Genomic DNA, 23021 nt, shown 5'->3' with positions numbered 1-23021 from the left:
GTGTCTGGCTCTGTACAGGGTCTGATTTGAGTGACACTATGCATATTGTGAGTCAGGTAGTATGAGTCAGGAGGGCCCCAAAGGATGATTTTTACTACCTTGCCTCACAATTTAGAGCAGACATCATATAGAGTGAACAGGGTGGATGAGAAAAATGACGATACCATGGTGTTTTCTACCGAGATTATGACTCAGCTATTAAGATATAGTGCATTGTTTTATATCAAATCAAACCAATGGCTCATCCAGATCCATATTGTCTAACTTGGTAGGCAGAAGTTCAAACATATATCTTAGTCAGCTCAGCCACCTGCCACTTCAATTGCAGGGGACCGAAACTTTTTCAGTTAATGTCTCCATTTTACAGAAATAAATGTAGCTGCCATATTCTAGAATGTGGTTAGTTTTTTCCTCCGTGCTCTGTAGTGCAACCTGTGCCTTTAGCAATTAAGCACTCTTGAGATAAAAGAATGCCATTGGGAAAGTATAACATTTTCTCGTGAACATTTTCTCATTTCCCAATGGCATTCTTCTATCTCAAGAGTGCTTAATTGCTAAAAACTAACCACATTCTAGAATGTGGCAGTGTTGTATTAAACAACAACAATAATAACATTCAATTTATATACCGTCCTTCAGAACAACTTAACACACACTCAGAGTGGTTTACAAAGTACATTATTATTATCCTCACAACAATCACTCTGAGAGGCGGGTGGGACTGAAAGAGCTCTGGAAGAGTTGTGGCTGACTCAAGGTCTCCCAGCTGGCTGGTGGAGGAGTGGGGAATGAAACCCAGGAATCAAACAAGACAGGCAAGTGATAGAAACATTTATTCTTGTGATACACCAGAAAGAAAAACAGCAGACACATAAACCAAAATCTAATATTGATTAATAATATAAGTAACCATGGTGTAGGAAGACCTCCGTGGAGCAAAGTGGTAAGCTGCAGTACTGCAGTCCAAGCTCTGTCACAACCTGAGTTCGATCCTGGTGGAACCTGGGTTCAGGTAGCTGGCTCAAGGTTGACTCAGCCTTCCATCCTTCCGAGGTTGGTAAAATGAATACCCAGTTTCCTGGGGGTAAAGTGTAGATGACTGGGGAAGGCAATGGCAACCACCCTGTAAAAAGTCTGCCAAGAAAACGTCATGATGCGACGTCCCCCCCCCCCATGGGTCAGTAATGACTCAGTGCTTGCACAGGGGACTTACCTTTACCTTTACCTAACCATGATGTGCCTTCTTTAAAATGTAATTTAATCTCCAAGATGTTGCCCTTGTAAGTAAGAGGGAAGCTATGGTTGAATATGCATTCTTCTACGGCCAAAATAACTTTCTCTTTTGCATTCTAAACATCTGCATAGATCTGAAGGCAGAAGAAACTGAGGCACGGAATGGAGCTCTGCCTGGTCATCAAAACTGCAGTTGAATTAGGGAAAGTGTTGTTTTGAACTGCCTGCTTACAATCACTTCAGTACCCTCCTCCTTTTAATGTAAATTCTTCTACTATAATACCCCCCTCTTTATGCCGATAGTCTATTTCCATAATCTATCTATCTATCTATCTATCTATCTATCTATCTATCTATCTATCTATCTATCTATCTATCTATCTATCTATCTATCTATCTATCTATCTATCTATCTATCTATCTATCTATCTATCAAACCATCAAAAGTGGTTTTACAGTAAATTTTCTTGATAGATAGATAGATAGATAGATAGATAGATAGATAGATAGATAGATAGATAGATAGATAGATAGATAGATAGATATCAAGAAAATTTACTGTAAAACCACTTTTGATGGTGTTAGTGGATTCCACTAGCTTACTCCAAAGAAATCCAGAAATCTATTAAAATAGAGATGAGTGGTAAAAAGCAACTTTACATTTCACAAAATTATTGGAATTGTAATAATTGATTTAAATAAAACAGTAGATACCAGTTATGATATTCTGCGAGGTATCTGGTCTAAGGTCGTACTAAATATGCAGTTTAGTGTTATTTGAATTGTTTCATGGATCAATTTCTCCCTACTTTCCACATTTTCCCTCCTTCTGTTTCCCTTATCATTTTTCTGTTTACATTAAATATCCTGTTAATAGGAACAAAATTGTAGAATATATTTGAAAATCTCAGTATTATGTGTGTGTGCGTTATGTGCCATCAGGTTGCCTCCGACCTATAGTGACCCTCCAAAATATCCTATCATTAACAGACTTGCTCATATCCTGCAAACTGGAGGATGTGGCTTCTTTTATTGAGTCAAGCTATCTTGTTATAGATCTTACTCTTTTCCTACTGCCTTCCACTTTTCCTAGCATTATTGACTTTTCCAGAGAATCTTGTTTTCTCACGATGTGACCAAAGTACAATAGCCTCAGCTTTGTCATTTTAGCTTCTAGCTTTTAGCTTCTAGGGAGAATTCAGGTTTGATTTGATCTAGTAACTACTTATTTGTCTTTTTGGCCATCCATGGTATCCACAAAACACTCCTCCAGCACCACATTTCAAATGAATCAATTTTCTTCACCATCCAACTTTCACATCCATACGTAGTAATGGGGAATACCATAGTTTGGACTATCTTGATATTGGTTCCCAGAGAGACATCTTTATCTTTAAGGATCTTTTCTACTCCCTCACAGCTGCTCTTCCAAGTCTCAATCTTTTTCTAAACTGAAAAATCACATTCAGCCCTCCCCCATAAGAAAGGTGCTGCAACCCCTTAATCATCTTCGTTACCCTCTTCTGCACTTTTTGCAGCTCTGCAATGTTCTTTTTGAGATACAGTGACCAGAAATTCACAAATTATTCCAAATGAGTCTTCTTTAACAGGGTACTACAATATTGGCCATTTTATTTTCAATTCTTGCTCATAATCTCCAGCATGGAGTTTTTCTTTTTCACCACAGCTGCACATTGAATCAACATTTTCATTGTGCTTTCCACTATAACTCAAAAATCGCTTACTTCCTTGGAACAACCCCCATCAGCATATATTTAAAGCACGTTTTGTTCCAATGTACATCATGTTAAACTTGTCTTCACTGAACTTCATTTGCTATGTTGTTGCCCATTCACCCAATTTAGAGAGATTTTTATGAACAGATTAGATTAACCTCTACCAAAATGAATCCTTGTGGGACACCATGGCTCAATCTCCTCCATTGTGTGAACTGTCCTTTTATCTGCTGCCTGTCACATAGTCTACTAAGGTTACTCAGGAGTAGAGATGGGCACGAAGAGCAATACGAACAAAAAAAAAAAGCCACGAACAGCCCAATCTGCTGTTCGTGAACAAGCTGTGAGGCCCCATTCTAAACAAAAAGGTGATCGTTGCAAGCCTCATTCGTTGCTGTTCGTCAAGCCAGACAGTCTGGCACCTGCAATCAATTCCCTTGGCAATTTAGGCAGAGATTGTCTGAACTCTGTCTGAACTCCTGCTGTTGCCCTGGAAACCCCAATCTAAGCCCAATTTAGCTTGATAGGCAGATCTTCCTTTCAAGAGTGGAGCTCCAAATTTGTTACAAGAGAGCAAAGAGCAGGGGGGAGGGGCCCCCCAGCTCTGGCTTAGTTTGCAGACAGTGGAGAGGGAGAGGGACAGTTGCTGTTGGCATTTTGATAGAGAGGGTGTATTGGAGCTTGCATTTTCTTTCTGTGTGGTGGGATAGGGATCTACCCCTTCAAGTTCTAGGGCTGCTGCCAGGCTCTGGGCCAAGCTATTATTTATTATTGGTACCTTTCCTGGTGCCTCCTCAGGTCAGGTTTCCGGGAGTGGTGCAGTAGGGATCTTAACTTGGATGATGGCTGGAGGAGAGCCTGCTAGCCCCCATGAACAGCTAACCACAAACATGTTCATGAACAGGGCCATGTTCGTGGTTGTTCATGAGTCCCTGTTTGTGGATGGCAATGAACAATGAACATCATGTTCGGGTTTTTTTATGTTCGTGCCCATCTCTACTCAGGAGTCTTTGGTGAGGTACCATGTCAAAAGGCTTTTGGAAGGAAATACTTATTAATTTTCTCAAAGAACTCTAAAATGTTTGTGATGCAGGACTTCTCTTTACAGATGCTTTAAAAAGTGCTTATAACAATTTGTTCTGCGTGAAAATAGTGATAAACAGGAGGCTGTCTGGCACATGAAAGGTAAAACAGTCACTCAGCTGTTTCATCCTTAAGCCTATGAGAATGCTGCCCCAGCATCTAATCTTCTTCCAGAGAGGGGATAGAATGCTGGAGGGAAACACAGCAGCAGTTCATTTAAGGGCTTCTTCAAGGAGAAATCAGTTTGTGTATAGTTCTGGGAGAGGACAGAGTACCCAGTCATGAGCGCTGCCTCTGGTGATGAGCAGACCTTGTACCATTTAATCTAACTGTTGGGAAAAGGCAGGCTGGTGTGGGTGGGATCCTGTGCATGTGTGAAAGATTCTAGCCTGGAGGCTAGTCAGTGAAAGCCTTTGTACCTGAAATCCTTAAAAGGAATTAAAATCACAATCTGAAGCCATTTAGATTAAATTTATGTGCCTCAACTAGGCATCTCCATTGAATGTTGGGAGACCTGGGTTACTGAACTGTTCTTTGAAAACAACCTGCACATAAATAAATCTTCTTCTTTGACTGAGTGACAGGCTTACTACATCACATGTCGTTTATCTGGATTTCAGTAAAGCTTTTGACAATGTTCCTCATGGTGTTCTGATGGGTAAACTGGTGGAGTGTGGATTGGACTCTGGGATGGTTAGATGGCTAGGGAACTGGCTGGATAACTACACCCAAAGAGTAGTTGTCAATGGCATAACATCTGATTGGAGAGAGATGTTCAGTGGAGTGCCACAGGGCTCGGTCCTGGGCCCAGTGCCTTTCAATATTTTTATAAATGATCTGGATGAAGGTGTTAAGGGATTCCTCATCATATTTGCAGATGACACCAAATTGGGAGGAGTAGCAAACACCCTTGAAGACAGGGATAGAAGTCAATGAGATCTGAATACACTGGAAAAGTGGCCAGATTTGAATAAGATGCAATTTAACATGAAGAATGTCAGGTTCTCCACCTGGATAACAAAAATGCAAAGCATGCATATTGGATGAGGGATTCACTTCCAGCTGTGTGTGTGAACTTGATCTTGGGATACAGGTGGATAGGAAGCTAAATATGAGCACTCAGTGTGATGCAACAGCAAAAAAGATGCACACAATCTTGTGGGTTAACAAAGACAGAATGTCTAAATTAGAGAATGAGTTAACAAAGGCAGAACATCTAAATTGCAGGATGTCATTGTTGCACTATATACTGCGTTGATCAGGCCTCACCTGGAATATTGTGTGCAGTTCTGGAGGCCTCACTTCAAAAAGGATGTGGACAAATTGGAATGGGTGCAGAGGAGAGCAACCAGAATGATCTGGGACCTAGAGACCAAGCCCTACGAGGAAAGACTGAGGGACTGGGGAATGTTCAGTTTGGGGAAGAAGAGGACTTGAAACAATGGGTTTTATCTACAGAACGTACCAACTGGACATTAGCAGTCCAACTATTCCCTGGAGTCAGAAGATTTTCAAATGTTGCTGCTCCTATTTAGGAATGTTGCATTGGCTGATTATTTGTTTCCCAGTTCAATTCTATGACAGGTTTCTATTACCTTTAGAACCCTTCATGATTTGATACACACATGATTGAAGTACCTTCTCTCCTGGTATGGGCACACAAAGTAACTTCAATTTACTCAGCGATCCCTCATGTCTTTCCCCTCACACAAACATATAAAACTGGCCAAGCCATAGCCTGATTCTGGGCCTTGCCTGTGATGGCTCCTGTCCTATGGAATGGAAACTCTTTATGAGCTTAAGACTGTACTTACCATTCTGACTTATAGGAAGCTCTGTAAAGCTGAGTTGTTTAAGAGAACTTTTGAGGGTGCACAGTAATGTAGTCATGTTGTTAAGCTGTCTCTGGTTTTGTTATATTTTGTATGATTATAATAATATATATTTTTGGTTTTGTATTCTGCTTTGAGTCCCATTTATGGGATAAAAATGGGTAAGGGTAGGGTTCAAGCAAATAAATAAGTTCTGAATGCCATCAGAGAATCAGTAGTATCCAGGGCCTTGTTCTCAATGTAAATATGCAAACAGAGGCAGTGTAAATATACAAATAGAGGCTTGCATGACTGAACATTCTTTCATTTCCCCCATTAATTACACATAAAATAACACCTGGCACATCAGGGACTAAAGTAGGTTAGAACTGTTCTTCTTGGCATTTTAAATTTCTAGAGTTTAATATGGAGGAACAATTTATCATATCTAGAAAATCAATCTGAAGTAGTATATTTCATACACAGGTTCTTTTAAAATGCATGAATTGGAATATATTGGGCATACCTCTTGCAGGAGACGAAAATGAAAGCATTTTAACTTAAAAAAAACAACAACAACCTGGTATTTGTTGTACTATTTTTTGGACTCTCCAAGCAATGCACCTCAGAAATCCTCAGAAATAAAAAACACCATCTAATTTATCTTTCTACATAATCGATAGTGGTTTATAAGGATAGTTTGACATTATTACTTCCCCCTAGATATTATTATTATGTAATAGACCACCATCCAGAGTTGGGGGGGCACTGCACCTGGACTTACCAGCTCCTTGCGGCAGGTCTGCTCCAGCCTGGGAGGGGCTGGGAGATGACCCATCTGGCTGGCCAGCCAACACAGCTCTAGACACCGCAGAAGCAAGGAGGTACTCACAATGATTGCAGCTATGAGTGCAGGGATGCTGTTTGCATTAACCAGCTTGTCTGTACCCACAGGGCCACCTTGACAGGGACAGACAAGCTGGCTGACCAATCCAAGGAGTAGGGCAGGACGTGGTGGGTTGTAGGAGGGCCTCCAAGTAGTGTTGGTCCAGCAAGACACCAGGGAGTGGCAGCAAGCCAATGCACAGGTTCAGTGTCTCATCTGCATCATGTGGAAGGGACCAGCCAGCCCCACCCTGGAGTGAAGTCAGAAATGGCTGCAGGGCAACAGGGGGGAAGATTCAAGGCCCTGGGATAGGCTCCCGGGCCTACTGCTCAACCCCAGGAGGAAGGAGGAACAGCTCTGGGAGAAAATGGAGGCTGAGGAATGGGGCCACATCCAAAAGGTCCCTATAAAAAGGAGACAAGTGAGGGAGGCCAGGGAGGAAGCTGGAGACAGTGGTGGTGGGAGCCAGTGAGAGGAAACCGGGCTGGTCTGAGAGAAGAGAAGGTGGCTGAATCCACACTTCCCTACCTTCCACTTTTCATACTCAATAATCGTGCTGGATTCTGTCCCATACTGTCCCAGTCTGTGTCCACATCCCCTCTCTTACTGCGGCAGCATTGCACTCTACATTGTCCACATCCCTTGGAGAATCGTGCATTAGGGGACGGGTTTAGATCTGCCATAGCCGATGACGACATTGCGTTTTTTAAAAAAAAATTATACTAGATTTATACTAGATTTCTGCTATAGCAATTTTTCCCTTTCAGTGATAAACCACACAATGAAACATCGCAAACTCAGGCCAAGAGAAGCAGTGTTTTCTGATAGTCATAGAGCCCCAGGAGAGAACAATGGGTCACTGGGAAAGATTGCGGGAGGTTGGTGCTGGCCACTTAGCACAGACAACTTATTTAACACTGAAATGTTATTGTAGAATAGTGGATTTTTGCTATAACGGTAATTTCAACATTTCTTCTTTTTTTTAAAAAAAAAAGGAGAGTCAACTTTGGCAGCCACAGATATTACCTAAGCAGTCCTTCGGCAGTAAAAAATGACACAAATGAAAATGATGTACCCCCCCCCCCCGATGTCCACGGGCATTTTTGAGCGCCCCACTTCAGGGTGATATTGATGGATGGGATTGCACAATAGCGCTAGGAATGCCTACTTTTTAAAAAAACGGAATGGGGGGGCAGGCATGCCATGGACAGATTTAAAAACCATAATAATTGCACAGCAAAGAGGGATGGTATTCCAGAAAAGCTATAAACAAGGAAGTGGTGGTGATTAAAAGGGGGCTGTCTCTTTGTGAACCGCTTCTATTTGTTCACATCCATGGTGAGAACTGCGAAAGAGAAGCGTTAGAAAGCGCACCAAACTCATCTGAGGCACAACGCAAGAGATGCGAGAGAATGGTGGGATTGAGGAAGAGTATGTGAACAGCCCTCTGAGAAGCGCATAAATGGCAGGGGGAAAGCGACAAACTTGAGATGTGTGGATTCGGCCGGTATGTGGGTTAGGGTTACCAGGTCCCCACATCCTCTGAGTGGGAAGCTGGAGGCCTGGCACTCACCTTTGTAGAGGTTTTAGCACATGCACAATGCACGCACATGCTCCTGGAGTTGCGCAATGACATTACTTCCAGGAGTGACATCATTGCGTAGGGCCTCATGAGTCTCCTGGGAGTGCTGGCCGATTTTGGCCCATTTGGGGCTGAATCAGGCCTGTTTGAGGCCTAAATTGGCCCTCTGTGAAGTGCAGAAGTGCTCTAGTGTTACCGGAAATGGTCTCCTTGCAATAAATATGATTTATGGGGGGAATTAGCTAGCAAGGAAGACGGCTATATGAGAGGCGGTAACTGGGATCTGTCACCTTTGTATACGAGATCCCTTCCTACAATAGAACAAGTGAGTCTGGTTCTTAATATCAAACAATAACTTTTTATTGAACACAAGAACTTCATGCACATGCACACCAATTACTGGGGAAAATAATTACACACACACACACGCACACACACACAGTCCTAGGAAATGTAGCCAGAAATTGGGGATAGCGAGAGGCATCTACCTATCCTGGAGAACGGGGTCCAGTCCGCAGTGAGGAGAGAGAGAGAGAGAGGCTTCAAACGTCCTTGGCAAGGCAAGAGGCTTAGAGCAAACCTCAAGGGAACAGCACTTGTGGATCCGGAAATGTGTTCGAAGGAAGAGAGGCTTAGGGAAGAGACCCTAAGGGAGCAGCATCCTGGAAGCTAGCACGATTTGAATGGGGCCAGAGCTCTACCTTTATAGGTAAAATGTGCCCTGAGGTGGAGGAGACTCCTCCTAGCAAATAGGACAAAGACTCCAATGGTCAGTTCCTGGGTTAGACAAAAAGCTTGAGCACTTTGATTGATAGCTGCCGGGGCATGTGAATACAAATGTAAAACTAGTTCTAGCACTGCACAAAAAGGGCAGTTTTTCTGATGAAGTACACCGGAGCTAGGTTAAGTGTTTTTAGGGAGGGGATACATTGTGCCAGGAACAACTGTCTATACTTATGAATGTTGTTTGATTAGCTCCTCAATCATGGACAGGAGATCTCATCACAGAAGGAGGGAAAGGAATGTGCTAAGTGGGGGTGACTCTGTGAGTGCTTTGTTGCTCTGGGCACCGGTGGGACCAGCGAGATAGTAAATCCAATCAAGCCATGGTCACTCCGCATTCCAGGGCAGCATTCCTTGCATGCCTGGTTCTCCCAGGCGGGATGTAGCAACGGCAGAGGCTCTCTGGTGGCTATACAGTAGCCATTTTAAGCTCCAGAGGCTTGTACACTTTTAATATCACACACAGCTAGATGAAAACGGCTATACAACTGGCGAAGGCTGGGCTGACTGCTTACACTAGGACCCTTCCAGCAGCACTCCCATGCTTTGCAGTGGGCTGAATTGGGCCCATTTGGGGCTGAAACCAGCCTGCTGTGAAGCATGGGAGCACTCCAGGGCTTGTTGCACCACCCCAACAGCACTCTTGCTCTCCTCAGCAGGCTGATTTTGGCCCCAAACAGGCCCAATTCAGCCTGCTGTGGAGCACGGGAGTGCTGCCAGGAAGGCCCTGGGGCACTCTTGCGCTCTGCAGAGGGCCGATTTGGACCCCAAATTGGCTGAATTGGACCCATTTGGAGCATGCTGTGCCATCGAGGAGCATGCCATGGGAGACATGTTCCCCTGCTTCCCCACCCTCACTGGCCAGTGTAAGTGGGAACGGGGAGTAGAGATTGGGAGCATCCGATCCGTGGATCGGATCAGGGAGGCCAAAGCGGAGGGGCGCCCCGCTGTTCCCAGCTATGTGGGAAGGTGGGTGGTGGTGGCTACTGCCGGGCCTGGTGGGCACAGGGAGGGGATGTTCACACACACACACTTAGAGCAGAAGGGGGGAGTTTTTAACCCAGTGACGAGCTGCCTCCCCTTAGGGAGGGGACGTTCACACACACACACACACACTTAGAGCAGGGGGGAGTTTTTAACCCGGCTACGAGCCGCCACACACACACACACACACACACACACACACACACACACACACACACACACACACACACACACTTAGAGCAGGGGGGGGGAGTTTTTAACCCGTCCCTTCCTCTCCAAATAGAGAGAGAGAGAGACACCCTGTCAACATGTTTCAGCCAGGTTTTAAAAAAAGCAGGGACAGAATCTTCCATTCCTCCCCACCCAATTTTAAAAGCAAACAGCCAGTCTTCCAAAAGCATATTTTAAACACACACACACAGAGCCGTGAATGAGGTTTTCCCACAAAATACAGTGTTTTAAAAGCAGGTTAAAAACAGAGAGTGACAGACAGAAAAACAGCCATTCCTCCTACAAAGCCCTGTTTTTTTAAAAAGCAAAAAACGTTTGGAGTGCCCATGGCTACAGAACACCCACTTCCCCCTCCCTCCCTTGGGTCTCTTCTCCCAACTGGTGAGTGCGTTGCTGCTCCGTGGTTGGAAGGAAGCCCTGCTGATCAAGGCAAGCTGGGCTTCCATTCGGGTTTCCAGGGTGACAGAAGGAGCGGAAACACAGTTCAGGCATTCTTCTGGCTCCGTTGCCAGGGCAATAGATTGCTGGCACCAGAGTGTCTGGATCACGATCAGATACCGATCAACCCAATCAAGCCTCGAACAAGCACCCCCACCCCCGACAGCTGGATCTGTTGCCATGGACGGCACCAATCCGCCAGGTCCCGATCGCGCGAACGCCATTATTGTGGGTATTTTTCTATCGTAATGCCGATCGTGCCCATCTTTAATCACAACTGAGAGGGTCCTGAATCCAGTCACAACCTGCCTAATATTTTAACGTGGGGCACCAAAGATTATCTAAGTGGATGGACAAGTTCATTGAGAAAGAGATGATCCTTCTGGTGCCCAAGTCCATCTTGAGCCAAGAGGAAAGGCAGAGTATAAATATTTTAATAAATATATTAAATAAATATTCTGTAATCTTAGATCTTTACTCAGATCTTTATATCCCTAAATATTCGAAATTGATAGTTCAGTGTAAGTTATCCTTTTGAGGGCACATGGGCCCTTCTTGAGCAGTTTCCTCCACATTATTCTCTCCTTTTATAGTCTTATTTAAACCTTATTTATATATTTGTAGTCATTATGTTGGTACTTGACAAAGCAATTTTGGAGCTTTCTAAAACAGGATTCAATATAAACTGAAAGATGGGTTGGTAATTTTATGAGTAACAAGAAAAGAAAGTTCTGTATAAGAGATTATAAAACAAAGCTGAGATCTCTGTAGGAATTAAAGTAAAGCCTACCCTAGGGTTGCAGAAGCTTGCCTTATGAATGTGATTTTCTTCAGTTAACTGTTTTAAGGGGATCATTGGAAGAATTATTGGAATGAGATTTCATTAAGATTGCTTCAGAGACATTTCTTCTCTGCAATTTTAGTTTTTGTAACCTGGAACTAACTGAAAAACAAATAAAGAACACCCTCTTTGTCTACGGAGACAGCAATTAAGTACAGCAACGGTATTTAGTCAACCTTTTGTAAACTGATAAATAATACCTTGTCATTAGGAGAATGAAAGGAAATCTACTTAGGATATGAAGAGCCAACTGCCTTTAGAGAGATTTGGAACTTATATGAACATAATTTGACAGAACGGATATAAAGAGGCAACATTTCAGTGTGGCAGCAAAAGAAATATCAGTCAACACCAGAACACTAGGCTTGTATATTCCCTTCAGGTAAAATGGTCTTTTCCACGTTAGATTCCTTCAGCAGCTCTGCAATGCACATATCTAAACCTATGCATTGCCTATTATGAATAATTTCTTATAGACCTCATTTGCATATTGACTCCTCTATATTTGCGTAATGAACCCTGCCCCCTCCTCTTCATTCACACAATTTACAGCCCAGCAATCTGGTACAGGCATGTGGGCTCCAAGGCACACCATAAACTCACCAAGTATAATGCTCCATTCACTTTCATGAAAAGGGCAGATATATGAATGAATTCTTTTGCAAGCCCTCCACTGAGGTAATAGGACACTACACACATGTAGAAACCCACTGTGAACACTGCAGTGCATATTTCACTCTGGGCTTCAGGTGACTGATCTGCTGAAATCCTTGAAGAGGGTAGAGATTTGAACCTGAGTTTTTGACTACATAAACAACAATCCACGAGCATATATTTCTGAGCAGATACACAACACCCCTCAACCCTGCACCAGAATGCAAAAAATCAGTAGTATAGATTATATACACTCCATCTCTTTGTTCTAGATTCACGTGACATTTTCTGCATTTCAGGTTAATGCTTTCATTATATCACCCCCATGCTTCATTGAATAACTCAGTTTAAATCCATAGCCCTTTTAAATTGCATTGGATTTAACTGCTGAAATGAGCTGTGACTCACAAAAGCTCATAGCCTACCACAAATGTTGTTAATCTTATAGGTGCTACTGGACTCTTGTTCTTTTCTACTATAAGTTTGGTGCAGGGGTTAGAGTGTTCAACTATAGGATCTGGGATACCCAGATTTGAATTTCCCTTATGCCATGAAAACTTGCAGGGTGATCTTGTGTTAGTCATCTACTATCAGCCTAACCTACCTCACAGAGTTGTTGTGAGGATAAAATGGAGGAGAGGAGAATGATATAAGCTGCTATGGCTCCCCATTGGGGAGAAAGGAGAGTTTAAATGAAGTAAGAACAAGAAATTCATGATGGTGAACATGCATGCATGTAAATTACACACACCTATGTGTGTGTGTAAGTTGTGTGTCAAGTCACATACAACTTATGGCAACCCCAAAAAGGGGATTTCAAGGCAAATAACAAGCAGAGGTGGCTTGCCATTGCCTTCCTCTGCAGAGTCTTCCTTAGTGGCTGTCCATCCAAGTACTGACCCCAGTTAGCTTCCAGGAGCTGATGAGATCAGGCTATTCCATGCCACCTTCCCTCCATACATGCCTATGACAGACTGGTAAATAATTATATGTGGCATGAACTCTACACATGCATGCACACACAGTGAGATTTACCTGCACGTGTATATTGGTGGTTCAGTAATTCCCATACATCACATGCCTAACTTATCAATCAACAAGTTATAAATTGTAACATTTTTTAAAAAGTTGCTGAATAATGGATGACAATGAATGAATAATGAATATAAACACTGGGAAAGCTTCATCAAAGGAATCTATCAGATTATGTCTGTTGAGTGCTGGATTTTTAAAACCCCTAATTTCTCCCAGACAGGGCAGGTTTATAGTTAGGTGAGGGGTGATCAGGGCTTTTGAGAGCTATATAAACAGTCCCAGCAAAAGGCCAAGGAGAATGATCTTAGGCTAGCTTCTGTTCCTTGGTCCAGAGAGATGGAGAATAAAAAGAGCAACGCAACAGGAGAGGGAGATGGGTGAGGCTGAACCCTTAAGCCCTCCCAACATGGGACTCCAAGGGGAAGAAGTAGAGTTATGTTAGCCTTAAACAATGACTGGGGGGGAGCAATATTGTTACCGAGCCCAAATGGCCCCCATCAGTATGACTGCATCCCAAAAAGAATTCATTGGCCTCTCTAAAATTAAATGCAAGCAAGCAAGCCTTTATTGGCATATATACAATTAAATGCATTGGGCACCATCTTACACAAGATTTCTAGACATTGAAATATCACAAGTGTGGGAGCACAATGCCCCAAGACATCCTGTCACAGAGGAAAATCATAAATTATGTATGAATTGTGTCCTCAGCCCACTAAACCTACTACCAATCATGTTGGATCATCCCAAATTTAATTTTCTCCATATCATGAATCCAACTAAGAGTGTGTGTGTGTGTGTGTGTGTGTGTGTGTGCGCGCGCGCGCGCGCGCATGCAGGGGTATTGTTACTCAAACAGTCCCCATGCAGGGCTCAACACATTACTGTCCCCCCTACATGTGTACAGTCCACTGGAAATCAGCAAAAATACCACCCTTCTATTAGTGGTTATAACTATTGACCATGAACAAAGTAATTTTCTACAGGAGAAAAGAAACAAAAATTATGAAATAGATAGATTTATGTGGCAAAACATATGATATTGAGAAACTTATGATATTGAGAAAGCAAACATTGTCTAGCAAGTGAGAGAAAAAGGATTGTTCAGGAATCCTCATATCTTTGGTTCTTGATTGAAGGAAAATTGGTCATTCATTAACTGCTCAGCTATCTGGTGGATGCATTTTTAATATTGCACAATATGTAGATAAAAGTGTAACATGGAAGGAGTAATTGTTTCAAATATTCAGACATTCCAATGTTAGACCAATTTGGATTATTAAATCCCTTGTTGGCCAGCTGTCATGCTGTGCATAAGTGCCTATTTTCAAAAGTAGACACTTACAAAGCACAGCTGGGGACTGAGTAAAAGAAGAGTTGTTAGAGTCCAAAACCGTCCTCTGATTTCTTATCCGTGACTTTGTGTACTGGAAAAAAATCACAAGCACAGTTGTTAAATTTTCTGTGACAATTGATGCAGTGACAACTCTTCCGAGACTGCTGTGTGAATATGATGTATAGTTGTCCATGCTTCTTGTAACTCATTATTGTGACAAGAGAATACTTATGACTGACTAAAAGCCTGGTCCACAAATGCAGGTTACACTGACATAACACAACAAATGAATGGAAGTATTTATTCATGCAACATTGAATTAAACCTGTTGAATGTATTGCCTCGAGACATTGTGACAGCACTTACATTTACAAAGAATAGCTTGCATTTACAGTGAATGCTGAAAATAGGGAGGATACATATCTCATGCAAGATCTATCAGTGACTGGTGACTAGCCAGGTAGCCAAAAATCAAAGCAGTATTCCTGAAACTATGGATAAGCTTGAGAAGATGACTATCAACACCATGCCCTAGATGGAATCTCCCGGCAATCCATTGGGTCAACTCTGTTGGAACCCTTACTTATCCTCCTTGGAACATTTGAGGTCTGCTGCCATCTTCTAAGTAACCCCCCTGAGGTCATCTCATTGCAATAACCTTTATTAGAAACTATAAACTGTTGAGCAAGGTGATTATAGGGGACTATGCAAGAATGGGTTACGCCAATGCCACTACATTCATAGGGCATGTAGAGATGCCACTGAGTATCCCACTGGTATATTTAAGATTTCTCAGCCTTTCAACATGTTCTGTATGATGTACAGTTTCTCTGAACACAAAATTGTAACATGCTGCTTCACTGGAAAATGGACAGAAGTAATCAGGCATTAGTAATCCGGCAGCTAAAGTGGACTTATTTTTCTTTGGAGACATAATATGTAGTAATAATGCATGTAAAATCAGTAAGCAAAGTGGAAAATTAAACTCTCTCTGGTGTGTATAGATACCACATTGATAGATGTGCTAGTGCTTAGAGATTGATAGAAGAAATATAATTTGCTAAAAAGCCTTTTCTTGTATATTCATGACAACAATGTACGAAACAAGTACATTGTTTCATTTAAGTGTTTGTATTGTGAAATTAATTTAAATTTACTAGTCCCAGCTTTTTCATGATTTCTCATTCTTAGTATTTTGTTGCTTTCTTTTTGGAAACAGCAGCTTCATCTCCTACCAGATGCTTTATAGCAAACAGAAAATTATTGGAAGATATCTATTGTAATAAACTGCCACTGTTCACATCTTACCAAAAGAAAAAAAGAAAGAAAAAGAAAACTCTGACAAAATTAACCATTAACTGTTTTCACACAAGCTTCTTACATGGAAGATCCAGTATAAACCTGACCTCAGCTTCCATGAAAAAACAAATAATTCTACTATGAAAATAATTTGAAGATAAAATCTATCCATCTATCTATGACAGAAGGGGGTGGGCATAGGGTTGCTGGTCCCCCGGTGGGGGCAGGAGATCCCCTGCACCCCTCTTCCGCCACCTGCCACCAATCACCTAGCTGGCAGGGAGAAAAGGCAGGGGAACGGGCCACCTGGAACACACTCCCAGCACATGCAGTGATGTCACTTCCAGGAGTGACATCATTGCACAAGCTGTGGGTGAGCTGGGCTGATTTAGGCCCAGTCCCACCAGGGGACCTGGCAACTCTAGGTGGGCAGGAGGGCTATTTGGCCGAAGTCTCACATTCACAGAAGGCCTCAAATTCAGAATTTCAAGATTATCTCTGAAGTTATACACACATATCTTTTGGTAAAATGTGAGCTATAATCCAGGAATTCATTTGTGTTTGTTGCATGTGACATTTCTCCTTGGTTAGTTGAAGAAAATCTTCCAGTAGTAGTAGCTTCTTTTATAAAATGTCTGTTTCTTACATTACATGACATATCCAAGCCCCCACTGATCTTAAGACCTTTCACCAACTCCTTTTTCTCAGTCCTACTGATGTTTGAACTACCTTCCTCATTGACTTCCACTGTACTCATAATCTGAGAAACTTTCATGAATAAGGCATGCATTGAAAAATTCTGCTGTGACTGTATAATTACAACAGAACTATGTTTCTGAGCTAAAACTTTATTTTACTTAAAACTGAAATATATCTATATATATACATGCACACAGACACAGAGACACTACATACATTTAAATATGCAATTTGGATTTAACTCCTTTATGATCAAGATGAGGAAACCAAGGATGGTGCACTGGTGATCAGTTCCTTCTTAATAGAATTCCTGCTTATTAGGAAAAGCATTCATGGTTCTATGCATTAATAATTCAGGCTTTCAGGCAGACAGCTGATCTTATCCATCCAGTAAAAAGAACCAATCTGAAGAGTCCGCCTTATGAATCCACAACTGGGCCTGGAAGTAATATCACTGCACTGGTATGATGCTGTAGGATTCAGCCAAAACTTTATAGTAAAATGGTACCTTTGGGGCCTAATCCTATAGCATCGCATCTGCACAGTGATGCCAGTTCTGGGTATTTTCCATTGGTGTGATAACAGTTCCCCTGGCATATTCTTCTCACTGCCCAGCTGAACAGTGGTGGGCAAAGTGGGCAGATGGCAGGATGTCTCCTGCGGAAGCAGAAGAACTGGTTTCCCTAGCCTCCTGATGTGTTTTTAGTGAGGATGTAGAACAGACAGATTTTTTTCCCTTCTTCCTTTCCCATTTGCTCTTTTCCTGAGAGAAACTTATCCCTCCCAAGTTGTTACTAGTACCCATGTGGGAAAAGACAGGTTCATTATGGGAATCTGTATTTTTTTCTTCCTGGGCCTAATAAAGGGGAGAAAATGGCAGAGGGGAATCTAAATCCTTGCCTGGATTAAAAAAAATTAAAACAGTACCTTGGGAATCTTATTATTTATCTCCTACATAATGTGTAGTTCTGTCTTGAATAGTATTTTTGGGAGAAGGTTGCTAACAGGATTGCCGTTTCTAAGACAATGAACATAAGTCTGTTAAGTCATGGCAGTGAGAGAAACCATTTAATTTGAACGTTTTCTGTCGACAATAGAATGCTTTTTCAAATATGTTATACCCCAAGGCTAAAACTTTCAAATATTTGTGTAGACTTATCAGTATGTACAGACTGCATGACCACAAAGAACTGTTACTTTTCATTCTAATAAACAGCAACTGTAATAGCTTGAAATGGAAGTCTTGTTTTTATAAATGCTGCAAACTATGTAATCATGTAATCATTTTTTATCATGCCCAGTTTCCAAGAAGCTCAGGATGCAGAGACAGAGGAGTTCTTTCCTCCTCCCTAGTGCTGGTGGGTTAGAGTGTCAGTGTAGGATCTGGGAGTTCCAAGTTCAGGTCCCTGTTCTACCATGGAAGCTTGCTGGGTGACCTTGGATCAGTCAAATGTATTAGCCTAACCTCCCTTCAGAGGCTTGCTGTGAAGATATAATGGAGAAGGAGAGAATGATGTAAGCCACTTTGGGTTCTCATTGAGGAGGAGAAGTGAGGTAAATAGTAGATAAATACATGTTAATTGTAATAAGTTAATACATTTTCTGCAATAAAACCTACAAATATCATCATTTATGTAAACACTGGAACTAATTTGCACACAGGCTTTCAGAGATGGCAAATATATAAGAAATTGAATTAGGAATCAAGAAGACTCTGGTTTGAATGTTGCCTCTGCCATATGAATGGACTTTGAAAGTGTAGGATTTCCTGTAAAAGTGATACATAAATATGAGTATTGGGGTGTATCCAACCATCCATGCATTTTGTTGAGTGGGACTTTCAAGCTATCTTTCATTCTGAAGTCTGGTGCAGCTCCCCCAAATATTGTTGCTGGGATCCAGCAGAACAGCTTAGGAAACAAAGTGGGTGTCTGTGGCAGGGGCTTGCAAAGAAAAAAAATCTTGTTGATTTGGGTTTGGTAAAATGAACCGCAAAGAAAATTTGGTAATTCTCAAATACTGAATTCATTCTCCATTTCGATTCAGTAATACAGAGCAAATTTGGTAAAAAAAAATCAATGGCAAATTCAGCCATTGCTTCTTATGGGAAATTCAATCCGGAAATTTCTGGTGTCCTGGAGGGGGTCATTTTTGTACCAAATTACACCAAATTTGTAGGGGATCTACTAACTGTCCTATAACTACCTGTCAAATTTTATGAAGATTGGACTGTGGGGGGCATTTTATGGCCCCCAGCCGCCTCCAATCTCCATTATTCTCTATGGGGGAAACTATGGAGGCCATCCAGAAGGCTGGGGGTGGCATTTTGCAAGCAATATCCACCAAAATTTCAGGGGACCTACTCCTGATTGTCCTCTACAGTTCCCCCACATTTCACTTCACAAGCTTCTCGGGATACCCAAAAAAGTACACCCAAACACCCAAACAGGTAATTTAAGTTAACAAACAAGCACCCCAACAGAGATCCCTCCAAAAGAAGAACAACCAATAACAATTGAACATCTGACTAAACCAAATGTCTATGCCAATAGAAAACAGAACCTAGCCAAAAAACCCAACCAAACTTCTGTAAAGGAAGCCCAACAATAGAGAAAAACAGCCTCCTCAAAGAACAACCAGCAAAAATTTACAGCAACAAAGAAAGCACCCACAACAGAGGAAAGCAGCCCCTCTCCAAAGACCAATCAGCAACAATTTACAGCAACAAAGTAAGCACCCACAGCAGAGGAAAACAGCCCCCCCTCCCAGAAGAAGTGAATTTAATAAAATGAACAAGAACTATAAAACTCCAAATAACAAATTACTCACACAACAGGATAAAACAACACCCCCCCAGAAGAACAAGCTTCAAATATGAAGCAGTAAAATAGAACCAGAAATCAAAGTCCCCCTACACAAAAGCCCAACCAAAGCACCCCCACACACACACAGACCAAAAAAGCAGGTTTTAAAATACAAACTTAAAAAACCCCTTTCCCCTCCCCCAATCTTTTCCCTCCCAGACACTAGCCTAACTCTCTCCCCACAAAGAGAGAAAAAACCCAGTGAGTCTAATGACTCTCAAACCAGTCCTCCAGGTGCAGTAGCAGACTTAGAAATTCTGCAACCAAGTGCAGCAGCAGGAATCACTCACTCCAGCATTCAGGCAGTCACTGTCCAAAGCAAGCCAACCAGAGTCCCAGACCAAAGTAACAGAGAGGAAGCAGCAGTGTCTCTATCTCCAGGCCAGAGCAAAATGGAGGCTGACTGAGGCAAGCTTTCTAATTTAACTCCTTGCAGCAGTTTAATTGCAGCACTGGAATTCTGGATCAAGTTCAAGGTCTTGGTCTTAACTTTCAAAGCCCTTAGTGGTCTGGGACCAGCATATCTATGGGACCACCTCTCACCCTATGTTCCCCGAAGGATGATTAGATCAGTGCACAAACATCTCTTGGTGGTCCCTGGCCCTAAAGAGATCTACCTTGCCTTAACTAGGACCAGTGACTTCTCAGCCCTGGCTCCTGCCTGGTGGAATTTTGTTTCTGGCGATCGGGGTTCAGCAGGAATTGTTATTCTTCTGCTGGACCTGTAAGATAGAGATGTTCTGCCAGGCATATGGTGGTTGAGGCGGGGGGAGGGAGCTGTGAAATCGGCCTCCTGTAATGGAGGAGGGGGGTTTACCCTATGTTATGTTAACTTCTAGTAGTTGGCTATCCGGCCCCACAGATTGCTGTTTAGGTTGTGCAATATGTGTGCTGTTGTCTTTTAGAAATTGAATTATATATTTATTGATGTTTTAATCTGGTTTTAATGTAATATTTTATGTGTGTTGTATTTCACTCTGAGCTCATTCGCAGGGAGACCGAATTAGAAATAACAACAACAACAATAATAAAAGGCACTTTCTTTCTTGAGAATCCCATTGGCTAGAGAAGGTGAGCTGCTGCGGGCATTGGCCACTCCCTCCCCCTCCCTTCTGCCTCTGCCTCACTCCCCCTCCCATTTGGTTAAAAAAAGGTGGGAAGCAGTATTTCTTTGGTGTTCCTTAGCAAACAAACAGCAAGGAATAGCCCAGCTGTGCTTCCTGAAGTTTACCGAATTTTACCACATTAACTTAAATTTGGTATTACTAAATTTATTCAGTAATACAAGTTTAAGTTCAGTAATACCAAATTTTACCAAATTAGGTAAAATTCAGTAAATTTTACTGAATACCAAACCTGAATTGCACACCCCTACTATGTGGTGGGAAGGGGGAATCAGCAGAAATCACCACACACTTTCACAAATGGAAATGCCATTCCACCAGAAATACTGCATAGCTGGATACTCTCCATTCTTATTAAATGCCATGAAAGGATGGTTTGGAGTGGAATGCTCTATCAATGACCAGAATTGTGATTGAACGTTCAGATGACTTTGAAAATGAAGAATAATCCCAACAGCACTAGTTGATATTGCATTGTTAGTGCCAGCAAATCCTATTTAACTACCATGTTTATAGAAATAGAGGAAATATAAGAATAATTCTATTTTTGGATTTTGTTCTTCTAAATTCTATGTACATTCTCTTTTAAAAAGTCTGGCTAATATTGTTCTATACTTTCTGATATCTGAGGCTTTTTAAGGAGAGTAAACATATTTTTGTAGTCTATGGAGAAAGGTTGATCTGACATTCAGAGGTAGAAGAGCTTTAAAAATGAAATCTCCAGTGGCCATAAAGATAATATCATGTACGTATTTTAAAAGTGAATCCTACAGAAGATCTGATCACAACAGAGGAACTTTGCCTTTAGATCTTGTATTGCAATCTGGAAGTATTAGCTCCTTGCCTCTGGAAGTCAAAGAGAAGCTGGGGTTTGTGGGCTTTGGGCCCTTTAAAGGGCCCTGCCACTTGCAAGCGGCAGGTCCCATTAAACTATCAGGTGGTAGGTGGCGGCAGGGGACTCCAAGCAGTGTGGAAATGGCCATTTAAACTACCCCTTTCCCTGCTTCTTTGCAGCAGCATGGAAAGGGGCATTGCCCTTTAAAATGAACCAAACGAACCAGTAGACCAGTTCGTGGAAGTTCGTGGAAATGAGCTTCCACGAACCACTGGTTTGCGAACCATGAACTGGGCTGGTTCGTGGGTTTTTTGGGTTCATATTCAGGTTCGTGCCCATCTCTAGACTGGAGTGATGGATCTGCTGCCTTATAAAAGTGTCCCATCTGTGCTCTATTTATATATTAGTAAATAAAACGTTTTTTTAAAGATGCTATAAGATCTCTGTGCTCTACCCAATGGAAATTAATCCCAGGTAGTGTTACCATTACTCAGGGAAATACATAACATAGAGCTAAGCTACACAGGACGACTTACGCGAGTGTTTGCAAGTGTCTATGGTCATAATCAGAAAGTTGCCAGTGCAGAGTGCCAATTTTGGTTAGCATGGAGGAGATGAGGGATGGTATCCCATGATGCACTGTCTCTTTCCACATTTGGCAAAATTCAACCATTGTTTCCAATGGGAAACACAGTTTGGGGCTTTCTAGAGGCCTGGGGGGCATTTTTGGATCAAATTGTACCAAATTTTCTGGGGACCTACTCCTAACTGTTCTCTAATGACACCCTAAGTTTTATGAAGATTGAACTCCGGGGGGGCATTTTGACACCTCTAATCTCCATTATTTGGAAGGGGAAAACTATGGGGGGTATCCAAGGGAATGGGGATAGCATTTTGCAAAAGAAATCTACAAAATTTACAAGGGACATATCCAAGGAACTGTCCTTTAAAGACTCCCAAGTTCCATGAAGCTTGGACCCCAGGTGGGCATTATATGGCCTCCCAAAGAAGGTGCCTCCAGCTGCCTTCAATCTCCATTATTCCCTATGAGGAAAACTAGAGTAGTTATCTAAGGGGCTGGGAGTGGCATTTTGTAAGCAAAATCGACCAAGTTTGCAGGGGAGCTACTCCTAATTTTCCTCTAAAGACCCCCAAGTTTCAGGGAGATTGGACCCTGGAGGGGGGGGGCAATGATCCATGCGTTTCCGCAGTGGAAATAATTTTTCCCACAATAGAAAGTAATGGAGTGGCTGATCAGCCTGCTCAGGGAGTGCTGGGTTTTGTGTGTGTGGGGGCTTCATTTTGGTTCTTTTGGCTGTCTGATGTGTAGATTGTGAGTGTGCTTGTGGCCATGGCAGCCATGATCCATGGGGTGGGAGTCTTTAGAAGACAGTTAGGAGTAGGTGCCTAGCACATTTGGTGGATAATGCTGCTCTAGTCCTCTAGATAGCTCCTTTAGATAGTTCCCCTAGATTGGAGGTGGCTGGGGCACCTTATTTGAAGGGCCATGTAATGGCCCTCCAGCATCCAATCTTCGTGAAACTAGGGGAGCCTTTAGAGGACAGTC

Source organism: Eublepharis macularius, chromosome 8 (assembly GCF_028583425.1).
Source record: "Eublepharis macularius isolate TG4126 chromosome 8, MPM_Emac_v1.0, whole genome shotgun sequence".
In the NCBI taxonomy this organism is placed as follows: Eukaryota; Metazoa; Chordata; class Lepidosauria; order Squamata; family Eublepharidae; genus Eublepharis; species Eublepharis macularius.
Note: the sequence above shows the minus strand (reverse complement) of the source record.